The following is a 25,588-nucleotide window of genomic DNA, read 5'->3' on the forward strand; positions in this document are numbered from 1 at the left end:
TGCTGATTTTCAGTTGTTTGGTTTTTTGTCCAGCTTGCTTATTATGTCTCTATGCTAGCTGGTAGCTCTAGTGGACTGAGGTTCTCCCCATGTGCCATGAGTTGGCACATGGGTTCTTGTAATCTCAGGATGGTTTTTTTGATTAGGGTTTTTTGCTGACCGCTCAGTCCCCTTTTGTATCGTTCTGCTTTCTAGTTTACAGCGGGCCTCAATTTGCTAAAACTATATATATCATCTCTATGTGTGTGCCTTCCTCTTATTTCACCGTCAATACATGTGAGGGGGCAACTATATCTTTTGGGGTTCATTCCTCTGGAGGCAAGTGAGGTCTTTATTTTCTCTGCAGTACTAGTTAGCTCTTAGGCTGGTGCGTGGCGTCTAGAACCAACGTAGGCACGCTCCCTGGCTATCTCTAGTTGCGTTTGTCAGGCGTAGGGCAGCGGTCAGCCCAGGTTCCATCACCCTAGAGCTCGTCCGTTATCTAATGTGCTTTGCTTGTTCTGTGCTATCCCTAGCCATTGGGGATTCATGACAGTATAGCCGGCCCACAAAGTGTTAATTGTTTGGGCTGAAGCAGGAGAAAAAGAAGTGTTTAAGGGAATTTTTTTTTTTTTCCCTTCAGAGTTTTGCTGCCTAGCCCTTAATTGCTGTCTAGCTGCTTCTTACCTCCTCTTAACCCTTGAATGGCTCTGATCTTAGCTGTTTAACATGGATGTCCAGAGTTTGGCTTCCAGCCTGAGTAATCTCGCGGCAAAAGTGTGGATGCGTTTTTTCTGGCATTGGGATTGCTCTATGAGGAACCTAACCTAGAGATTCAGGCTGAAAAGGCTTTATTAGCCCTCTCTCAGGGGCATGATGAAGCGGAAATATATTGTCAAAAATTTCGGAAATGGTCGGTGCTTACTCAGTGGAATGAGTGCGCCCTGGCTGCAAACTTCAGAAATGGTCTTTCTGAGGCCATTAAGGATATTATGGTGGGGTTCCCTACGCCTACAGGTCTGAATGAGTCTATGGCTATGGCCATTCAGATTGATCGGCGTTTACGGGAGCGCAAACCCGTGCACCAGTTGGCGGTGTCTTCTGAACAGGCACCTGAGACTATGCAATGTGATAGAATTCAGTCCAGAAGTGAACGGCAAAATTATAGGCGGAAAAATGGATTGTGTTTTTATTGTGGTGATTCAGCTCATGTTATATCAGCATGCTCTAAACGCACAAAAAGGGTTGATAAATCTTTTGCCATTGGTACTCTGCAGCCTAAGTTCATTTTGTCTGTGACTCTGATTTTTTCACTGTCTTCCATTTCCGTCGATGCCTATGTGGATTCGGGCGCTGCCCTGAGTCTTATGGATTGGTCATTTGCTAAACGCTGCGGTTTTAGTCTGGAGCCTCTGGAAGTTCCTATTCCTCTGAAGGGAATTGACTCTACACCATTGGCTATGAATAAACCGCAGTATTGGACACAAGTGACCATGCGCATGACTCCCGTTCATCAGGAGGTGATTCGCTTCCTTGTACTGTATAATTTACATGATGTACTAGTGCTTGGTCTGCCATGGTTACAAACTCATAATCCTGTCCTGGACTGGAAAACAATGTCTGTGTTAAGCTGGGGATGTCAGGGGGTTCATGATTATGCACCTCCGATTTCAATCGCTTCATCTACTCCTTCTGAGATCCCTGCGTTTTTATCTGACTATAGGGATGTTTTTGAGGAGCCTAAGCTCAATTCGCTCCCTCCTCATAGAGAGTGTGACTGTGCTATAGAATTGATTCCTGGCAGTAAGTTCCCTAAGGGTCGTTTATTTAATCTGTCACTGCCAGAGCATACTGCTATGCGGAATTATATTAAGGAGTCCTTGGAAAAGGCACATATTCGTCCATCTTCGTCCCCTCTGGGAGCAGGTTTCTTTTTCGTGGCTAAAAAAGATGGTTCCCTGAGGCCTTGTATAGATTATCGCCTTCTGAATAAGATTACGGTCAAATACCAGTATCCATTGCCATTATTAACTGATTTGTTTGCTCGCATTAAGGGGGCTAGGTGGTTCACTAAGATAGATCTTCGCGGTGCGTATAATCTGGTGCGGATAAAACAGGGTGATGAGTGGAAAACCGCATTTAATACGCCTGAGGGCCATTTTGAGTATTTGGTAATGCCTTTTGGACTCTCCAATGCTCCGTCAGTCTTTCAGTCCTTTATGCACAATATTTTCCGTGAATATCTGGATAAGTTTATGATTGTGTATTTGGATGATATTTTGGTGTTTTCTGATGACTGGGAGTCTCATGTTCTACAGGTCAGGAAGGTGTTTCAGATTCTGCGGGCCAATTCTCTGTTTGTGAAGGGTTCAAAGTGTCTCTTCGGAGTCCAGAAGATTTCTTTTTTGGGGTACATTTTTTCTCCTTCTACTATTGAGATGGATCCCGTCAAGGTTCAGGCTATTTGTGACTGGACACAACCTACATCTGTTAAGAGCCTTCAGAAGTTCTTGGGGTTTGCTAATTTTTATCGTCGGTTCATTGCTAATTTTTCCAGTATTGTCAAACCATTGACTGATTTGACTAAAAAGGGTGCTGATGTTGCTGATTGGTCTCCTGCGGCTGTGGAGGCCTTTCAGGAACTTAAGCGCCGGTTTTCTTCTGCTCCTGTGTTGTGTCAACCAGATGTTTCACTTCCTTTTCAGGTTGAGGTTGATGCTTCCGAGATTGGAGCGGGGGCGGTTTTGTCACAGAGAAGTTCTAATGGCTCGGTGATGAAGCCATGTGCATTCTTCTCTAGAAAATTCTCGCCCGCCGAGCGCAATTATGATGTGGGTAATCGGGAGCTTTTGGCCATGAAGTGGGCATTTGAGGAGTGGCGTCATTGGCTTGAGGGTGCTAAACATCGTGTGGTGGTCTTGACTGATCACAAGAATCTCATTTACCTTGAGTCTGCCAGGCGTTTGAATCCTAGACAGGCTCGTTGGTCGTTGTTTTTTTCTCGTTTCAATTTCGTGGTTTCATACCTGCCAGGTTCAAAGAATGTGAAGGCAGATGCTCTTTCCAGGAGTTTTGTGCCTGACTCTCCTGGAGACTCTGGGCCTACTGGTATCCTTAGGGATGGGGTAATATTGTCCGCCGTATCCCCAGACTTGCGACGTGCATTGCAGGAGTTTCAGGTGGATAAACCGGATCGTTGTCCACCAGAAAGACTGTTTGTTCCGGATGATTGGACCAGTAGAGTCATCTCCGAGGTCCATTCTTCTGTGTTGGCTGGTCATCCTGGAATATTTGGTACTAGAGACTTGGTGGCCAGGTCTTTTTGGTGGCCTTCCTTGTCTAAGGATGTGCGTACCTTTGTGCAGTCTTGTGAAGTGTGTGCTCGAGCTAAGCCTTGCTGTTCTCGGGCCAGTGGGTTGTTGTTGTCCTTGCCCATCCCGAAGAGGCCTTGGACGCACATTTCCATGGATTTTATTTCTGATCTTCCGGTTTCACAGAAAATGTCCGTTATCTGGGTTGTGTGTGACCGCTTTTCTAAGATGGTTCATTTGGTGCCCTTGCCTAAGTTGCCCTCCTCCTCTGAGTTGGTCCCTTTATTTTTTCAGAACGTGGTCCGTTAGCATGGGATTCCGGAGAATATCGTTTCTGACAGGGGATCCCAGTTTGTGTCTAGATTTTGGCGGACGTTTTGTGCCAGGATGGGCATTGATTTGTCTTTCTCGTCTGCATTCCATCCTCAGACGAATGGCCAGACGGAGCGAACTAATCAGACCTTGGAAACTTATTTGAGGTGTTTTGTTTCTGCTGATTAAGATGACTGGGTTGCTTTTTTGCCACTGGCCGAATTTGCTCTTAATAATCGGGCTAGTTCTGCCACGTTGGTCTCTCCTTTTTTTTGTAATTCGGGGTTTCATCCTCGTTTTTCCTCTGGTCAGGTGGAGTCTTCGGATTGTCCTGGAGTGGACGTGGTGGTGGACAGGCTACATCAGATTTGGAATCAGGTGGTGGACAATTTGAAGTTATCTCAGGAGAAGACTCAGCAGTTTGCTAATCGCCGTCGCCGCGTGGGTCCCCGACTTCTTGTTGGGGATTTGGTGTGGTTGTCTTCTCGTTTTGTCCCTATGAAGGTCTCTTCTCCTAAGTTCAAGCCTCGGTTCATCGGTCCTTATAGGATCTCGGAGATTCTTAACCCTGTATCTTTTCGTTTGGATCTCCCAGCATCGTTTGCTATTCATAATGTGTTCCATCGGTCATTGTTGCGGAGGTATGAGGTGCCCGTTGTTCCTTCGGTTGAGCCTCCTGCTCCGGTGCTGGTGGAGGGAGAATTGGAGTATGTTGTTGAGAAGATCTTGGATTCTCGTGTTTCCAGACGCAAACTCCAGTATTTGGTTAAGTGGAAGGGTTATGGTCAGGAGGATAATTCCTGGGTGGTCGCCTCCGATGTTCATGCGACTGATTTGGTCCGCGCCTTCCATAGAGCTCACCCTGATTGCCCTGGGGGTTCTCATGAGGGTTCGGTGACCCCTCCTCAAGGGGGGGGTACTGTTGTGGATTCTGTTTGTGGGCTCCCTCTGGTGGTTACTGCTGGTACTGGGTGACTTTGGTGGGTTGCGGCCTTTGGTTTCCACCTGTCCATCAGAGGCTGGGTGTTTCCTATTTTACCTGGCCTTTCTGTCATTCCCTTGCCGGCTATCAATGTATTCAGATGTGCTCTGTTTGGTTCCTGCCTACCTGCTCCCAGATCTTTCAGGATAAGCTAAGTGCTGATTTTCAGTTGTTTGGTTTTTTGTCCAGCTTGCTTATTATGTCTCTATGCTAGCTGGTAGCTCTAGTGGACTGAGGTTCTCCCCATGTGCCATGAGTTGGCACATGGGTTCTTGTAATCTCAGGATGGTTTTTTTGATTAGGGTTTTTTGCTGACCGCTCAGTCCCCTTTTGTATCGTTCTGCTTTCTAGTTTACAGCGGGCCTCAATTTGCTAAAACTATATATATCATCTCTATGTGTGTGCCTTCCTCTTATTTCACCGTCAATACATGTGAGGGGGCCACTATATCTTTTGGGGTTCATTCCTCTGGAGGCAAGTGAGGTCTTTATTTTCTCTGCAGTACTAGTTAGTTCTTAGGCTGGTGCGTGGCGTCTAGAACCAACGTAGGCACGCTCCCTGGCTATCTCTAGTTGCGTTTGTCAGGCGTAGGGCAGCGGTCAGCCCAGGTTCCATCACCCTAGAGCTCGTCCGTTATCTAATGTGCTTTGCTTGTTCTGTGCTATCCCTAGCCATTGGGGATTCATGACACATTCCTAAACCAAGAATCTGCAAAAACCCTAGTCCATGTCCTCATCTTCTCCAGCCTTGACTACTGCAACCTCCTGCTCTGTGGCCTCCCTTCGGACACTCTCGCACCCCTCCAATCTATTCTAAACTCTGCTGCCCGACTAACCCACCTTTCCCCCCACTATTCCCTGGGCTCTCCCCTCTGTCAACCCCTTCACTGGCTCCCCATAACCCAGAGACTCCAGTACAAAACCCTAACCATGACATACAAAGCCGTCCGCAACCTGTGTCCTCCATATATCTGTGACCTCGTCTCCGGGTACTTACCTGCACGCAACCTCAAATCCTCACAAGATCTCCTTCTCTACTCCCCTCTTATTTCGTCTTTCCGCAAACGCATACAAGATTTCTCTCACGCATCACCCCTGCTCTGGAACTCTCTATCACAACATATCAGACTCTCGCCTACTATCGAAACCTTCAAAGGAACCTGAAGACCTACCTGTTCCGACAAGCCTACAACCTGCAGTAACCACCAATCGAGCAAACCGCTGCATAACCAGTTCTACGCTCATCTACTGTATCCTCACCCATCCCTTGTAGATTGTGAGCCCTTGCGGGCAGGGTCCTCTCTCCTCCTATACCAGTCGTGACTTGTATTGCTTAAGATTATTGTACTTGTTTTTATTATGTATAACCCTCCTCACATGTAAATATATATATATATATATATATATATATATATATATATATACTGTGATACAAATCACTTGTGCTTGCTGTTTTCCACAACTTTTTTTCTCCTGTTTTTTCCTTCCCCTTTTGCTCCACTCCATGTATGCATCCTACAGCTGCTGATAAGACATTCCCCACTGATTAGCACCCAGGGCTTTTGGCAAGAACTTTTTTTTCCCTTTTTTTAACCCTTTTTGCACCCCCTTCGTGCGTGCTTCCTACAGCCGTTGAGCGCTGGCCGGTGACTAGCATCACTGGCCACTCTCCGGTTGTTTTGTCTTTATGTCAAATAAGAATCGAATAAAACAAAATTAAGAATAGTTCATAGAACTAGATTACAGACAGTAAAAATATACTGTAGTAATTGTCATCTACAGCATGTTTTACTGAATTGAGTTAGAGTGATTAAAGAGTAAAAATATACCGTAGTAATTGTTATCTACCCCCAAAGAAGTCTACGCGAAACGCGCATAGGGGCTGGCAGTCCGCTTCCACACTACGACCATAGTGGGTGAGGATCAATATTTTGTTTACCTATCTGACTAGCTGTTTTCTATGACATACACATATTTAATTATATGGCTTACTAGCCTTAAGAACTTGATTCCTCTGGTCGGACTTTATTCTATTAGTGTGGACTCTTGGACTTTTTACCTGTGTTCTTCATTGTTCCTGCTACCCATGAGATGATTATATGTATCTAAATGTACTGTTGTAATTTTACTATATTATGTGATATTGTTATTTAATAAATACCATTTTGTAATTTATAGACAGTTGTCTTGACTCCCATTGTCCGAATTTTGTATGTATTCAGGAGTTTCTGTCAATTTTTCTATATTTTCTATAACGTTTGTGTTGCTCTGATCTATAAAATTATACCCCTGTAGATGCAGTAGAAATGATGAATTATGCTTTGAGTGAAGAAACCAGAACTTTGGCAATATTAGAGTGTTGATGTTTTATATAACACTCCAGTGTTCCGCATGACTATGACACGTATACGGTTTGAGGTAACCAACATTTTTTTTTGCAATATAAAGATAATGTATGGTGTCCTCCCCGAGAAGACCCAAACCTTAACCAACTTTTCAAAGTTTGCCCGGTCACTGAGCACTTCAGTAACAAGTTTACTGAGGTGTACGTGCTCCAAAAGGACATCTGCGTGGATGAGACTCTGATCCATTTCAAGGGAAGGCTTAAATTCCGGCAATGCCTGCCTGTGACGCTAGTCACTTCTCACTGGGGGGCTGGGGGGGGCGGTTGGTCGGGAGGTGACCCAGGACTTAAATAAATAAAAAAATTAAAAAGAAAAAACCTTGCTCAGGTGACGCCCCCCCGCATCGTCCAGCCCTAGGCATGTGCCCTCAAGTGCCTAGTGGCACATACGGCCCTGCTCACGGCCAAGGAGTCCAAGGTCAGAAGCCAGGAGGGTACATCATAAATAGAAGGAAGAGACAAAAGAGAAGTCGGGTAACGTTCCAAGGTCAGAGTACCAGGAGGATAACAGATGAGAGCTGAAGGGGTTAAACAGGAGGATGGTCAGAACGAAGTCCAGGTCAGGCAACAGATCAAGCATACAGAACTCAAGGCACAGGAGAGCAGTAATCCCAAACCTCACAAGATGAATGTACATCTGGCAGTGTTCTGGGAAACTCATCTCAGTTAAGAAGCATGTCCATTAACTGGAATAGTGAACACATGAGACAGCGGATGCCTAACAGTCTCAGATTGGATAATCGAGCTGTTAATCAACACACTGTCAAGTCAGCATGCCCCTGTACCAGATTGGATGGCCAAGCTGTCAATCAAAGTACTGACAGATTCAGCACACCCCTATACCAGATTGGATTGGACGGCCGAGCTGTCAGCAACTGCATCCCAGACATGCGGGGGGGTGGAACCGTGACACTGCCTAGTAAGAGGGCCAGTTACAGAATTAAGCTGTACAAACTCTGTGAGAGTACCTCAGAGTACACAAACAAGTTTAGGCTTTATGAAAGGAAGGACTCCAGGATTGAACCCCCTGAATGCCACTCCATCCTGGGAGTGAGTGGGAAAATTGTGTGGGATTTGTGTGGATCAAAGTTATCTCTACTTAGATAACATTTTTATCAGCATCCCACATTTCAAGTCCCTCTCTGCGCAAGGTACCGCAGTCTGTGGTACTGTCCCTAAATATCAGAAAGGACTTCCTAAGATGCTAATTGGGCAGCTGCTCAGAATCAGCGAGAGCAGAGCCCAATGCAGCGACAGCATGCTGGTGGTCAAGCACAAGGAGAAAGAGAGATGTCCTTTTCTTGAACACCATACATGGTGATGGCAGCACCCCCAGCACTGTACGAGGTACCACTACACAGCTCTACAAACCACACTGTGTACTGAGGTACACAAGGACACCATTTGGCAATGTGACACCTGCCCCTACAAACCTGGCCTTTGTATAAATGAATGCTTCAGACTGAACCACTAAATTCATTTCTGACTTACATAACTCACAACCTGACGTACACTACACAATTCATGTATGCCAACCTGACATAAACTACACTACTCACGAATGCCAATCTGATGAACACTGCATTACTCACGTATGTCAACTTGATACACTGTACACAATTTAAGTATATGCCACCACATTATAAAATTCACATACCAGGGAAACACTATATGAATTCCAATATATGGTGAAATGTAAAGGTTTTCTACTGTTTAGGTACTGTTACTGTTTGACGCCCACAGACCATTCCATCAAAGTCTGCATTCCAAAACCTCACTCCTTCACTCCCGAGCCCTGACGTGGGCCAAACAGTAGTTTTCTCCAACATATGGGGCATCAATGTACTCAGGAGAAATTGCACATTTTTGGGGTCCATTTTTCCTGTTAACCTTGTGAAAATAGAAAAAATTGGGGCTAAAAGATCATTTTTGAGGAAACCTTTTTATTTTTTTATTTTCACGACTCCACATTATAATTTTCTGTGAGGCACTTGGGGGTTCCCAGTGTACACCACATCTACTATATAATTGTCTAAGGGTCACTTCTGTCTTTCTGTCTGTCTGTCTGTAACGAAAATCCCAAGTCACTGATTGGTCGCAGCAAAACAGCCACGACCAATCAGCGACGGGCAATGTCCGGCGGCAAAATGGCTGCTCCTTACTCCCCGCAGTCAGTGCCCGCTCCATACTCCCCTCCAGTCAGCACTCACAAAGGGTTAATGGCAGCGTTAATGGACCGTTAAAGCTGCTATTAACCCTGTGTGACCAACTTTTTACTATTGATGCTGCCTATGCAGCATCAATAGTAAAAAGATCTAATGTTAAAAATACTAAAAAAAATAAAAAATCATTATATACTCACCGTCTGTCGACCCCTCGGATCCAGAACAGGCCTTTCCCGCTCCTTGCGACGCTCAGGTGACCGCTCCATGCATTGAGGTCTCGCAAGATGATGACGTAGCGGTCTCACGAGACCGCTACGTCATCAACTTGCGAGACCGCAATGCACTCTTGGGACCTGAGCGCGCGAGGAGCATCAGTAAACGCTTCGCCTGGATCCGGGGGCCAACGGAAGGTGAGTATATAACTATTTTTTATTTTAATTCTTTTTTTTAACAGGGATATGATGCCCACATTGCTATATACTATGTGGGCTGTGCTATATACTGTGTGGGCTGTGAAATATACTACGTAGCTACGCAATATACTACGTGGCTGTGCTATAGACTACGTGGGCTATGCTATATACTACGTGGCTGTGTTATACACTACATGGGCTGTGCTATATACTACGTGGGTTGTGCTATATACTACGTGGGCTGTGTTATACACTACATGGGCTGTTATATACTACGTGGGCTGTGTTATACACTACATGGGCTGTGTTATACACTATGTGGGCTGTGTTATACACTATGTGGGCTGTGTTATATACTGCATGCGTGGGATGTTATATACTATGTGAGCTGTGTTATATGCTACGTGGGCTGTTATAAACTACATGGCTGTGTTATATGCTATGTGGGCTGTTATACACTCCGTGGGCTGTGCTATATACTCCGTGGGCTGTGTTATATACTATGTGGCTGTGCTATATACTCCATGGGCTGTGCTATATACTCCATGGGCTGTGCTATATACTCCGTGGGCTGTGCTATATACTACGTGGCTGAGCTATGTACTAAGTGGCTGTGCTATTTACTACGTGGGCTGTTATATACTACGTGGCTGGCATATATACTACATGGCCGGCCATGAACAATCAGCGACCGGCGCAGTCCGGCCGTGAATTGGCGCGGGATTTGAACCACGCTTCGCTAATTGGTCACGGTTGGCCGAATCCTGTGTTCAATGTATTATTCTAAAATCTTCATAAATAAGCTACATAAATATTCTAGAATACCCGATGTTTTAGAATCGGGCTACCATCTAGTATCTAAACAAATTCCTTTAGGGGGCTAGTTTTATAAATGTGGTCATTTGTGGGGGATGTCCACTGTTAAGACACATCAGGGGCTCTGCAAATGGTACATGATACTTGCAGACCATTCCATCAAAGTATGTGTTCCAAAATGTCACTCCTTCACTTCCAAGCCTTGATGTGTGGTTTTCTTCCACATATGTGAAATCGCCGAAATCAGGAAAAAGTGCACAACAAATTTTGGGGTAAATTTTCTCCTGTTACCCTTGTGAAAATAAAAAAAATTGGGGCTAAAAGATCATTCTTCAGGAAAAAATATGACTTTTTATCTTCACAGCTCTACTTTATAATTTTTGTGAAGCACCTGGGGGTTCAAGGTGCTCACCACACATCTGTATAAGTTTCTTGAGGGGTCTAGTTTCCAAAATGTGGTCACTTGTGGGAGGTTTCCACGGTTTAGGCACATCGGGGGTTCTCAAAACGTGACCAGGCGTCCGCCAGTGATTTCCGCAAATTTACATTTAAAAAGTCAGATGGCGCTCCTTCCATTTTGAGCCCTGCCGTGCGCCCAAACAGTGGTCTTCCCCCAAATATGGGGCATCAGCATACTCAAGAGAAATTGCAAGACAAGTTTTGGGTCCTGCTTCCCTTGTGAAAATAAACAAATTTCGAGCTAAAATCAATTTTGTGGAAAAAATATGATTTTCTTTCACAGCTCTACGTTATAAACTTCTGTGAAGCACCTGGGGGGTCAAAGTGCTTACCACACATCTAGATAAGACAAATTTGGATTACATTTTTTCCAGTTACTCTTGTGAAAATAAAAAAAAATGGGTCTAAAGTATCATTTTAGCGAAAAAAAGGTAAACGTTAATTTTTTCCTCTTACATTGCTTCAGTTAGTGTGTAGCATTAATTTCTTTAATGTGGTTTTGAGCACCTTGAGGGGAGCAGTTTTTAGACTGGTGTTACTTTTGGGTATGTTCTGTCTTATAGACCCCTCAAAGACACTTCAAATGTTATGTGGTACCTAAAAAAATGGTTTTGTAAATTTTTTTAGAAAAATGAGAACTTGATGGTCAACTTTTAACCCTAAACTTCCTAACAAAAAAGTTTTGTTTAACCCATTAACGACCGCCGATACGCCTTTTAACAGCGGTTGTTAAGGGTACTTAAACCACAGCGCCGTTAATTAACGGCACTGTGGAAAAGTGTACAGCACCCCAAGAAATCGGATCTTCTCCGGGGTCTCGCCGGGGCAGCCGACACCCCAGAGAACATGATTCGGGTCAATTTTTACCAACTCCTGGGTTGCCATTTAATTTCTTTGTCCTCCGATGTGATTGCACATGAGAGGACAGAGAAATTGGGTCCCTGATCCATCCACTATACCTCCCGGTGCTCCTCGGCCCTCTTGCTTCCCTCCCATGGGCGCCACCATCTTCTCCCAGGAAGAAAATGGAGGGTGCATGCGCCCGCCGAATCTGCCGGCCGGCACCCAGTAGACCTCGGGGTCTCAGCTGCCGGGGTAGCCGAGACCCCAAAGAACATGATTCAGGTCGGTTTTTACCAACCCCTGTTTTGTGATCGCCGTTACTAACCGTGTAACGGTGGCCACAAAAAAAGAAAAAAAAAAGTCCAATGTGCTATTTAATTTCTCTCTCCTCTGATGTGATCGCACATCAGAGAAGAGCGAAATAGAGTCCCCAATCCCCCCCCCCCCCCGGTACCTCCAATGTCCCTCCATGGCCCCCGTGCCTCCGGCTTCTTTCCAGAGAAAATAGCGGGTGCATGCAAGATTTTTCCTATTGGTTCATTTTGGTCACTGTGATAGACCCTATCATAGTGATCAAAATAAAGAAAATAGTAAATAAACCCCCACTTTATCACCCCCTTAGTTAGGAAAAAATAATAAAATAAAGAAAATGTATTTATTTCCATTTTCCAAATAGGGTTACAGTTGGGCTAAAGTGAGTTGGGCTAAAGTTAGGGTTAGGGTTGGGGCTAAAGTTAGGGTTAAAGTTGTGATTAGGGTTAGGGTTGGGATTAGGGTTTGGATTAGGGTTAGGGTTGTGTTTAGGGTTGGGGTTAAGTTTGGGATTAGGATTAGGTTTGGGATTAGGGTTTTGGTTAGGGTTGGGATTAGGGTTAGGGGTGTATTGGGATTAGGGTTGGGAATAGGGTTAGGTTTGTGGTTAGGGTTATGGTTAGGGTTGGGATTAGGGTTAGGGGTGTGTTGGGGTTAGGGTTTTGATCAGGGTTATGGTTAAGGTTGGGATTAGGGTTATGGCTGTGTTGGGGTTAGGGTTGTGATTAGGGTTATGGTTAAGGTTGGGATTATGGTTATGGGTGTGTTGGGGTTAGGGTTGTGATTAGGATTATGGATAGGGTTGGGATTAGGGTTAGGGGTGTGTTAGGGTTAGGGTTGGAGTTAGAATTGGGGGGTTTCCACTGTTTTGGTACATCAGGGGTCTCCAAACGTGACATGGCTCCACCATTGATTACAGCCAATTTTGCGTTCAAAAGGTCAAATGGTGCATCATCACTTCTGAGCTCTGCTGTGCACCCAAACAGTGGTTTACCCCCACATATGGGGCATCAGCGTGCTCAGGACAAATTGGACAACAACTTTTGAGGTCCAGTTTCTCCTGCTAGCCTTGGGAAAATAAAAAAAATGGGGGCTAAAAAATCATTTTTGTGGAAAAAAAATGATTTTTTCTTTTCACGGCTGTGCATCATAAACTTCTGTGAAGCACTTGGGCATTCAAAATGGGGTCACTTGTGGGGTGTTTCTACTGTTTAGGCACATCAGGGGCTCTGCAAATGCAACATAACGCCCGCAGACCATTCCATCAAAGTCTGCATTCCAAAACATCACTACTTCCCTTCCGAGCCCCTATGTGTGCCCAAACAGTAGGTTTCTCCCACATACGGGGCACCATCGTACTCAGGACAAATTGGACAACAACTTTTGGTGTCCAGTTTCTCCTGCTACCCTTGGAAAAATAAAAAAATTGGGGGCTAAAAAATCATTTTTGTGGAAAAAAAATGATTTTTTATTTTCACAGCTCTGCATTCTAAACTTCTGTTAAGCACTTGGGTGTTCAAAGAGCTCACCACACATCTAGATAAGTTCTTTTGGGGGTCTAGTTTCCAAAGTTGGGTCACTTGTGGGAGGTTTCTACTGTTTAGGCACAACAGGGGCTCTGCAAATGCAACATGATGCCCTCAAACCATTCTATCAAAGTCTGCATTCCAAAACGGCGCTCCTTCCCTTCCGAGCTCTGCCATGTGCCCAAACAGTGCCCCCCCATATGGGGTATCAGTGTACTCAGGACAAATTGCACAATAACATTTGGGGTCCAATTTCTCTTGTTACCCTTGGGAAAAAAAATTGGGGGCTAAAAAATCGTTTTTGTGGAAGAAAAATGATTTTTCATTTTCACGGCTCTGTGTTATAAACTTCTGTGAAGCACTTGGGGGTTTAAAGTGCTCACCCCACATATAAAAAAGCTCCTTAAGGGGTCTAGTTTCCAAAATTGTGTCACTTGTGGGAGTTCTCCACTGTTTAGGCACATCAGGGGCTCTCCAAACGCAACAAGGCGTCCGATCTCAATTCCAGCCAATTCTGCATTGAAAAAGTCAAACGGCAATGCTTCACTTCCAACCTCTGTCGTGTGCCTAAACAGTAGTTTACCCCCCCATATGGGGTATTCGCTTACTCAGGACAAATTGCACAACAACTTTCATAGTCTACTTTCTTCTGTTACCCTTGTGAAAATAAAAATTTGGGGGTGAAAAGATCATTTTTGTGGAAAAAATACGATTTTTTACTTTCACGACTCTATGTTATAAACGTCTGTGAAGCACTTTGGAGTTTAAAGTGCTCACCACACATCTAGATAAGTTCCTTAAGGGGTCTAGTTTCCAAAATGGTGTCATTGTGCGGTGTTTCTACTGATTAGACACATCAGGGTCTCTGCAAAAGCAACATGATGCCCGCAGACCATTCCATCAGTCTGCATTCCAAAACATCACTACTTCCCTTCCGAGCCCCGACGTGTGCCCAAACAATAGTTTTCTCCCAAATATAGGGCATCAGCGTCAGGACAAATTTGACATCAACTTTTGGGGTCCAATTTCTCTTGTTACCATTTGAAAAGTAAAAAATTGGGGGCTAAAAAATAATTTTTATGGAAAAAAATGATTTTTTATTTTCACAGCTCTGTATTCAAAACTTCAGTGAAGCACTTGGCGTTCAAAGAGCTCACCACAGATCTAGATAAGGTCCTTGGGAGGTCTAGTTTCCAAAGTTGGGTCACTTGTGGGGGGTTTCTACTGTTTAGGCACATCAGGGGCTCTGCAAACGCAACATGATGCCCGCAGACAATTCTATCAAAGTCTGCATTCCAAAACGGTGCTCCTTCCCTTCCGAGCTCTGCCATGCGCCCAAACAGTGGTCCCCCCACATATGGGTTATCAGTGTACTCAGGACAAATTGCTCAACAAATTTTGGGGTCGAATTTCTCCTGTTTCGCTTGTAAAATTTTGGGGTGAAAACATCATTTTTGTGGAAAAAATATAAATATGATTTTTTATTTTCACGGCTCTACGTCATAAACGTCTGTGAAACACTTGGGGGTTCATAGTGCTCACCACACATCTAGATAAGCTCCTTGGGGGGTCTAGTTTCCAAAATATGGTCACTTGTGGAGGGTTTCTACTATATAGGTACATCAGATGCCCTCCAAACGCGACATGGCGCCCGATCTCAATTCCAGCCAATTCTGTATTGAAAAAGTCAAACGGCACTCCTTCTATTCCAATCTCTGCCGTGCGCCCAAACAGTGGTTTACCCCCACATATGGGGTATCGGCGTATTCAGGAGAAATTGCACAACAAATTTTGTGGTTCGTTTTCTCCTTTTACACTTGTGAATATAAAAACAATTGGTTCTGAATTGAAATGTTTGTAATAAAAAGTTAAGTTAATTTTTTTCTTCCACATTGCTTCAGTTCTTGTGAAGCACGTAAAGGGTTAATAAACTGCTTGAATGTGGTTCTGAGCACCTTGAGGGGTGTTGTTTTTAGAATGGTGTCACTTTTGGGTATTTTGTGTCATGTACACCTTTCAGATTGACTTTAAATGTGAGATGGTCCCTAAAAAAAAGGTTTTGTAAATTTTGCTGTATAAATGAGAAATCGCTGGTCAACTTTTAACCCTTAAAACTTCCTAACAAAAAAATTTTGTTTCCAAAATTGTGCTGATCTAAAGTAGACATGTGGTAAATGTTATTTATTAACTATTTTGTGTGACATATCTCTCTGATTTAAGCACATAAAAATTCAAATTTTGAAATTTGCAAAATTTAAAAAATTTTCACCATATTTCCATTTTTTTCATAAATAAACACAAGTAATATCGAAGAAATGTTACCACTAGCATGAAGTACAATATGTCACGAAAAAACAATCTCAGAATCAGAGGGATCCGTTAAAGCGGATATAACTTTTATTTTTCTGCTGATGGAGCTGTATGGTGGCTTTTTTATGTGGGACAAGATGATATATTTAGCGATACCATTTTTATTTACATTTGTCTTTTTTATTGCATTTTATTCCTCTTTTTGTTCGGTGGTATGATGATAAAACATTGTTTTTAGCCTCGTTTTTCTTTTTCTTTTTTACAGTCTTCACTGAAATGGCTAACTAGTGTGACATTTAAATAGGGTTGTTCGGGATGTGGCGATACCAAATATGAGTACTTTTTTTCTTTTTTTTTATAAAAATATTTATTTATGGGTATAATATATTTTTATTTTTACAACTTTTTTTTTTAACTTTTTTACTTAGTCCCTCTATGTGATTTTCACTTTCAGCCGCCTGATCACTGATATACAGCATAGCAATGCAGGAGCATTGCTATGCTTTATAACTGTCAGTGCTGCACTGACACAAGTTAGTTAGATCATGCGTTTATTTACAATATAACTATAGGATTAGTAATGGAGAGGCATTCTACAGATTCCTCTCCATTACTAACCCGTGGGTTTTATGTCACCAGACAATACAAAGATGACATCAACACCACAAATATGAACCCCACTTGCCACCACCACAGGGCAAGTGGGAAAAGCCATTTCTAGGCAGCTGCAGGCTTCTATTTTTAGACCAGGGGCATCCAATATCCATGGCTCCTAACCATCCTGAGAATACTATCCCCCAGCTGTCAGCTTTAATTTGACTGGTTGTCAAAAATAAGGGGACCCCATGACATTTTTTAACTTATTTATGTAAACAATTTAAAAAAAATGTCATGGGGACCCCTCTATTTTGATAACCAGCCACGATAAAGCTGACAGCTGAGGTTTTGCCCTGCTGGATGCAGTTGTCAGCTTTACCACGCTGGTTATCAAAAATAGAACAGACCTCACGTGATTTAAAAAAATAAATATTTATTTATAGCATAGGTGCCGGCTGAGAAATAATGATGAGCAAACCTTTCAAGGTTTGGCTCGGCGAACGTCCCAACACCTTCAGAGGGGGCAAAAAAGCTGCCAAAACAGCTCAAGTTAGAGGCAGACACCAGGAAAAGTGGACAAATAGTATAATTGCACAGCATGGATGCATGGAACAGGGCTTGGACCAGCATTTCTAGCTTAACCCTTTAGTGATCTGGCCAAATTTTTGAAATCTGACCAGTGTCACTTTATGCGGTAATAACTCTGGAATTCTTCAACAAATCCCAGTGATTTTGAGGTTGTTTTTTGTGGCACATTATATTTTATGATAATGATAAATTTAGGTCAATATGTTTTGTGTTTATTTATAAAAGATATCAAAAAGTTGAGGAAAATGTAAAAAAAAAAATTGCAATTTTCAAACTTTGAATGATTATCCCTGTTGTGTCCCATGAATGGAACAACTTGTTATGTATTCGCTATGTTATGCATTGCATTCTGCTGTTGTTAGAGAGAAATCCTGCCCTTTGAAGTGTGTCCCTTCGTCTCTTCTGTAGCTGATGATGTTTAGCCTTTGTTACTCTCTTCTTTCTCATTATCAGTTTGCTGTAGCCATTTTTGGATGTACATGTGTACTTCTTATGTTTGGATTACTCTTTCCACCTGCTGCATTGTGCTTAAATACAAGATTCCAGAGAAAATCAACTCTGTTTGTCTTGGACTCTTATTACATGTCAGTGTGGCTGAATTGGAACAATCTGAGGATGCATCGAATGTGAGTACAACAATCATACAGTTAGGGATTGATGGCTTAGGATTTAGAGACTCATACTGCCTTGAAGAGTCAGAATAATCTCTTTAATCCAGATAGTCATACCACAGAAAAACATTAATAAATAACATTTCCCACATGTTTGCATTCATATCAGCACCATTTGTAAAATGTTAATTTATTTTGTTTGCATTTTAAGAGGTTTAAAAATGTAGCTGCAGTTTTTCATTTTTCAAGGAAATGTATAAAATTTATTTTATTTTTTTTTTTAGGTTTGAAGTGACTTTGAGGGTCCTCTATACTGGAAAACCTCCAGAAGTGATACCATTTTAAAAAAGCACCCCTCCACATTTTGAAAACTACTGTCAAGTAGTTTATTAACCCTTCAGGTGATTTTCAGGAATTAATGTAAAGTGACATGAAAGAAATGAAAAATTGTATTTTTACCACCTAAATGTCGCTAACTTCTGAACAGGCCACTGTAGCCATCAGACTCTAAGGACGTTATTTGGCCATGAATTGCCATGGCAAACATCAGGACAACACAATCATGATCTCTGGGTGCCGATGGGGTTAAATAGGAAGCCCCCCACACTCTGTTAACCATTTGTATGATGTAGTCACTTTTGACAGCAGCATCTAAGGGGTTACACAGATATGGACAGTGTCAACGCTGATCGTGGCTAATGCAGCAAGTTGTCAGCTATAATGTACTGCGGACAGCTGCTGGATTGTCACCTGTATGGGGGATGCTATTCTCTTAGATCTCAGGTCAGTAAAAAGACATGGTGGTCATTAAGAGGTGAAACTTTGATCAGTAACAGGTGGATGAGTGACAGGTCTAGGCCTGGTGCTCTGAGAGCCCTGCCAAATTCAGGCAGCACACATGAAGGAGACCCAACTTAAAATCCAAATATTTCCAAAAATTAGTTGCAGACACCAGGAAAAGTGGTATCAATTGACTCAAAGTAGAAATTTTATTATGGCACAGAAGCAGTCATGCATGGGTCGTTTATGAGCCAGGATGTGGGCCAGCATTTACAGTTTTGAATTTAAGTTCAAATTAAGAGGTGGGTGAAGACAGATGCAGGCCTGCTGCACTGGGAGCCCTGATACTTCATGCAACAGTTCAAGCTGCTTTTCTGCTCAGCCACACTGAGGTGCCACAAACATCAGTTTTTGGAGAAAAATTTACGAATAGTAACACAGGTAGTTGACTGATCAATTGACCCACAGTAGAAATTTGATAATTTAACAGCAGCAGTCAACCATTGGCCATGCATGAGGTATCAGGGTTTGGTTCAGCATTTAAAGCTTTGAATTTTTAGGTAAGATGAGGTGTGTGAGGAACCGATGTAAGCCCGCTGTGTTGGGAGCCCTGATACGTCATACCTCATGCAACAGCTCAAACTGCTTTTTTGTTCAGCCACACTCAGGTGGCACAAATATCTGCTTGGTAGACCACTAATGTTAAAAACATTTAAGGAAAGTAACACAGGTAGTTGTCTGAAAGTACAGGCCTGCCGGTCTGGGATCCCTACTGCTACAGGCAACACACATGAAGGAGAACCAACTTGGAGTCTCCACATTTCCAAAAATCATTGCCACACACTACTAAAGTGGCTTCATTTTCCCCAGAGTAGAAATAGTATAATGGGGCTCTGAAACCTCTTCCACTACAGGCAACCCACCAGATGGAGACACAACTTGGAGTCTCCACATTTCAAAAACTTGTTTGTAACATCAGCAGCAAGCACAGAAGCCATGACAAAGGTGTCACAGACTTCAATAATGTGAGATCAATACAGCACTTCAATAATGTGAGATCAATACAGCACACTGAAAACTACACCATTTCCTAGTCTGCCCAGTCTTCGGCTGGGGTACAAAGGTCTTTGGAGATCCATGACTTGTTCATCTTGATAAAAGTTAGGCTGTCTATACTTTCAGGGGACAGCTGGATGCTCTTATCCATCAGGACACCACCAGCAGTGCTAAAGATACATTCTGAGAGAACGCTGGCTGCCAGGCATGACAAAACCTCCAAGATGTGACAGAAGAGCTAAGGCTACTCTTCCATTATTGAAGACCAAAATACAAAATGGTCCAAACCCCCTCTGATTGCATTGATATTGAGATTGAGATACTCCTGCACCATCCTCTCTAGTCGTTCACAATTCTGTTGACACATGTATATCTTACGTGTGCAATCAGTGTTCAAGTATGCGTGAAGTTTTGGGGCCCGTGCTGCTACCGGAAACACTCATGTCTGAAAGAGTCCACAGTATAAATTTGATCATTTACCGAGATTTGGCCGAATTTTTCAGATTTTTAGGAAAAATGCTCGGGAATCCGAACACAAATCCGGATGTGCAACGTTCATGCCAAATTTGAGATTGACTAAAGTTTCCCAAACAAGTTCGCTCATCGCTAGTCTGGCCTGACCTTCTCTTCCTCACCAGTGAAAGTTTTCTTCCAGGTCCCTGGAGTCGTTGTGCTGCATTGGAGATCATTTTTAATGCTGGAGATTTCTATAGGATATTTTTGGGTGTATGCTTTCCTCATTATCTTATTCCTATTTGATTTGTACATTCCTACCCTTCCCTATGTACCTCTTTACCTTTGATGAGTGCTTTGTATGTTAGCTGCTTTTTGTTATCCCTGTTTGTCTTACGGGTTTATACACTAGCATTTCTGTCCCAGACCTCCTGGCAAGGGGGGAACGGACAGCTTTTTGGGTAACAGGAAAACACTAATACACGTGGCCCAAACCTCCTCACAATTGGAGGTACCTTTGAGAGCAGGGATAGTTAGGGCCCCAGCCCTAAAGGTACCTTCACACTCAGCAACTTTACAACGAGAACGACAACGATCCGTGACATTGCAGCGTCCTGGATAGCGTTGTGTTTGACACGCAGCAGCGATCAGGATCCCGCTGTGATATCGTTGGTCGGAGCTAGAAGTCCAGAACTTTATTTCGTCGCTGATGACCCGCTGTCATCGCTGGATTGGCGTGTGTGACGCCGATCCAGCGATGTGTTCACTTGTAACCAGGGTAAATATCGGGTTACTAAGCGCAGGGCCGGGCTCAGTAACCCGATATTTACCCTGGTTACCATTGTAAAAGTTAAAAAAAAAAAACAGTACATACTCACATTCTGATGTCTGTCACGTCCCCGGCGTCCACAGGGTTAAAACTGCTTTCGGCAGGAGAGCTGCTAATATGCACGCGCTGCTGCCGAGAGCTTCCCTGCACTGACTGTCAGCGCCGGCCGTAAAGCAGAGCACAGCGGTGATGTCACCGCTGTTACTGCCGGCGCGCTGCTGACACATTCAGTGCAGGGAAGCTCTCAGCAGCAGCGCATGCATATTAGCAGCTCTCCTGCCGAAAGCAGTTTTAACCCTGTGGACGCCAGGGGCGTGACAGACATCAGAATGTGAGTATGTACTGTTTTTTTTTTTACTTTTACAATGGTAACCAGGGTAAATATCGGGTTACTAAGCGCGGCCCTGCATTTAGTAACCCGATGTTTACCCTGGTTACCCGGGTGCTGCAGGGGGACTTCGGCATCGTTGAAGACAGTTTCAACGATGCCAAAGTCGTTCCCCTGATCGTTGGTCGCTGGAGAGAGCTGTCTTTGTGACAGCTCCCCAGCGACCACACAACGACTTACCAACGATCACGGCCAGGTCGTATCGCTGGTCGTGATCGTTGGTAAGTCGTTTAGTGTAACGGTACCTTAAGAAAAATGCAGGGCCCTTTTCCCTATCACATAGTCACAGTGTGACACCTGCACTGACAGTATGTTTGTACACTCAGTTCCTGCAGTGTCAGTGCAGGCATGCTTTCACCCCTAGTCTCCTGTCAGCATTAGCTTCCTACTACTGTGTAATCCTATTTGCAGTGAGTGACCCATGCAGAAAGGAGAGGTGGATAAGAGGTACCCACAATTACCCTGTATCTACTCTCAGATTTTGCATTGTTAGTACATGCAAATCTAGTGATTCAGGCAGCGCTCCAAGGTAAGTGCTGTCAATCAACATCAGGCAGGTGCGAAGGATTGTAATTTAGGCAGTGGACGAGTGCTCTAAACACATATGAAGGTATAACTGAAACACAAATTGGGGCTAGAGACATCCCAGGGGAGCAGATTAATTGTGTAATGTGTGTAGTATACCCTGATTTGGGTTTAATCACTTTCAACAGGATTACAAAATTGTAGCACAACCTACTTGGCAGTTTCCATAATTCTGACCATTTCCCAACTCTTCAAAGCTACAGACTATAAAGCAATAACTATATCTCTGAACCCATATCAAGTCTCAGGGGCACAAAAAAAACTGAATCATATATCAAACATAAAAGAGAACCACAGTATAAAGTGCCAATATATCATAGATTTTATTACACAATTAATACAAGAACAAAAAGTATCCAAGGTAACTGCTTAAAAGCAGGGACAGCCACTACCGATATATACAACAAGTTGTTCCAAGACAGTGCCTGCATATAATTAGTTAATACTAATCTAAGTCACAAGCACATCAACTACACAGTGTAGGGGTATTGCGCCCTGTCAGAATCAATGATGGCAATGTAATAAGATTATAGTTAGCAGCACTTACATGGAGTAGATCTTATGTGTAGCGTCCCTGCCGCCCCAACGCACGTTTTGCTTCTTCGTCAGGAGGCGTGTGTTGGGGAGGGATGAGGCTGATTATATAGTGTGACTGGCCAATAAGCAACAGTTGTTACGGAGGTGTGTCTGAATGTAACAGGTGCCGTGCAGCGGGCAGTGGGTATAATTCCGGTTTCTTCTGCGCATGCGTGGCTAACGGCGCTCGTCACTGAGACGCATAGACCCGCGGCCGTGGAGCACAAGCTAACAAGGGCCGTCATGGAGACCGGGCATGCGCTCGGCTCCCAATGGCCACTCGAGTAGGCATCAGAGAGCGGGGCAGCCCTGCGTGCGCTAAACCGGAAAAATGAAACGAAAAAATGTGCTCTATTCTTATCTAAGTATTATAGTGCATTGAATATTTGTAAGTATGTGCCATATAGACACTGTGCGGCATGATTAAATCACAAGTAGTTATGCGTATATATGTGAACAAAGTACATCTGAGTGAAAGTGAATTGTGCTAATAAAGTGCAATGTGCTTGTTAAGTTACAACATCAGATAAAGGCAAACAGTGAACCACTTGTTTGCACATGTTCGCACTCTATAATTAATCAGCATAAAAATATTAATATAAAATACGTATAAGAAAAAATGCTGAGGGCACTCACCGGTCTTCAGTAAAAAAGTTTCTTTATTGTAAACAGTACATCCAGAAATAGGTTATGGCCGGGGGAAAAAAAAGCTCGTGTGAGCAGGGGAGAACGACTACGGCCGTTTCGCGCTAGTCCTGCGCTTCTACGGGTCCCCGTATTAATAGTGCACATAAAGTGCCAAAGTGTCACATATGAGTGCACTAAAACTGTGCACTCATAAATGTGTTTACTTATAAAATACTATATAATGATTAGACAAGAGGGTAAATAATACCATTACAGAACAAAAAAAACAACACATATTACTCCAAAAAATGTCAGTCTATTACAATTCCCATACAATATAAAATTAAAATTAAAACAGGAAATTGCTAATACACCACAAAATATAAACTGTCCATGTTACATTCATCTTAGAAGATATATAATGGACTTATGTCCATACTGATGTGTACCGAAAACCGACTGCCACCAATACTTTACTCCAAGCTCAATCATCCCATCTTCAATCAACCATTCGGGGAATCCACATAGGCCAACATCTAAGAATTAAACGCATATGTTCAACGGAAGAAAATTTTCATAAACAGGCAAGAGATCTCTATTCCAGGTTCCGTGAAAGGGGCTATAGTCACAGATCAATCCGTCGGGGTTACCATAGAGCAAAAGATGTCTCTAGAAATGCGCTACTTTTTAAGCCACCATCTCAACCGAGTGGGGAGTCTCAGCAAGTTAGATTAATAACTACATTTAACAACCAATGGAACCAACTTACCGGTCTTTTTAACAAGCACTGGAAAGTTTTGGAAACTGATCCAATTCTGCGAAAATTTATTTAATCAAAACCACTAGTCACAGCAAAAAGATGTAAGAATTTATGGGATTTTCGGGTTGAAAGTCATTATGCCCCTAATCCCAACAAAATCAATTCTTCTGTGTCTACCTTCTCACAAGGCTTTTTTCCTTGTGGATTATGCAAAGCGTGCAGAAATTTAATTAAATGCAAGGATTTCAGTCATTCGGAAGGGACACGTACTTTCAGAATTTTGCACAGACTTACTTGCTCATCCTCTGGGGTGATCTATTATGCCCAATGCCCATGCGAAAAGATATACATCGGCATGACCACGAGAGAATTCAAAATTCGGGTAAGGGAGCATATAAGAGACATCGAGAAATCCAAAACTATGCGGTGTGATGAACCTCTAAAGACTCTGCCAAAACACTTTAAGGAATTCCACAACTCGGATTCAAGTAAACTCATCCTGAGGGCCATTGATCAGGTATCAATGGGTCAGAGGGGTGGGAATTTATTTAAAAGACTCGCACAAATAGAGAGTCGATGGCTCTATCGATTACAAACAGTTGCCCCTTTGGGCCTCAATGAGAACTTTGGGTTTAGTTCTTTTCTCTGAATTAGGTATCTATAAATTCAGGAAGGGGAGGGGGGGTTCTGTAGGTTGTAAATAATAGTGTTCTTACTTCTTACTGCTATTTGATGTAATGGAATGGCTTGGCCAAAGCACTTTACTTTGGTCTCTGGAAACCTCATCGCCTCATCGCCACAAATCCATTCATCCTTATTCTGGCTATTCATACTACTATCAAGTGGTGTCTGATTCTACGGGTACAATACAGGTGCTACAGTGGACAGCGAGTGTCACCTTAAAAGGACAAGTCCATTATATATCTTCTAAGATGAATGTAACATGGACAGTTTATATTTTGTGGTGTATTAGCAATATCCTGTTTTAATTTTAATTTTATATTGTATGGATGTAGAGACATCTTTTGCCCTATGGTAACCCCGACGGATCGATCTGTGACTATAGCCCCTTTCACGGAACCTGGAATAGAGATCTCTTGCCTGTTTATGAAAATTTTCTTACGTCGAACATATGCGTTTAATTCTTAGATGTTGGCCTATGGGGATTCCCCGAATGGTTGATTGAAGATGGGATGATTGAGCATGGAGTAAAGTATTGGTGGCAGTCGGTTTTCGGTACACATCAGTATGGACATAAGTCCATTATATATCTTCTAAGATGAATGTAACATGGACAGTTTATACTTTGTGGTGTATTAGCAATTTCCTATTTTAATTTTAATTCTATATTGTATGGGAATTGTAATAGACTGACATTTTTTGGAGTAATATGTGTTGTTTTTTTTGTTCTGTAATGGTATTAATTACCCTCTTGTCTAATCATTATATAGTATTTTATAAGTAAACACATTTATGAGTGCACAGTTTTAGTGCACTCATACAGTGGGGCAAAAAAAGTATTTAGTCAGTCAGCAATAGTGCAAGTTCCACCACTTAAAAAGATGAGAAGCGTCTGTAATTTACATCATAGGTAGACCTCAACTATGGGAGACAAACTGAGAAAAAAAAACCAGAAAATCACATTGTCTGTTTTTTTATCATTTTATTTGCATATTATGGTGGAAAATAAGTATTTGGTCAGAAACAAAATTTCATCTCAATACTTTGTAATATATCCTTTGTTGGCAATGACAGAGGTCAAACGTTTTCTGTAAGTCTTCACAAGGTTGCCACACACTGTTGTTGGTATGTTGGCCCATTCCTCCATGCAGATCTCCTCTAGAGCAGTGATGTTTTTGGCTTTTCGCTTGGCAACACGGACTTTCAACTCCCTCCAAAGGTTTTCT

At 42.9% G+C, this 25,588-nt stretch overlaps 1 protein-coding gene across 4 annotated transcripts in view; it reads left to right on the forward strand.

The window, feature by feature from the left end:
• LOC143764731 (stimulated by retinoic acid gene 6 protein-like) overlaps nucleotides 1-25,588 on the forward strand; it is a 211,061-nt gene that overhangs the window by 60,902 nt on the left and 124,571 nt on the right. For 2 of the 4 annotated variants that reach the window (XM_077250626.1, XM_077250636.1), the window contains one exon: nucleotides 17,912-18,028. The exons of the other annotated variants lie outside the window; for them this stretch is intronic. The gene's annotated coding sequence lies outside the window, so the exon portion shown is untranslated. The remainder of the gene's footprint in view (nucleotides 1-17,911; nucleotides 18,029-25,588) is intronic. 4 annotated transcript variants of the gene reach the window in all.

This window comes from Ranitomeya variabilis, chromosome 1 (genome assembly GCF_051348905.1).
Source record: "Ranitomeya variabilis isolate aRanVar5 chromosome 1, aRanVar5.hap1, whole genome shotgun sequence".
NCBI classification, from domain to species: domain Eukaryota; kingdom Metazoa; phylum Chordata; class Amphibia; order Anura; family Dendrobatidae; genus Ranitomeya; species Ranitomeya variabilis.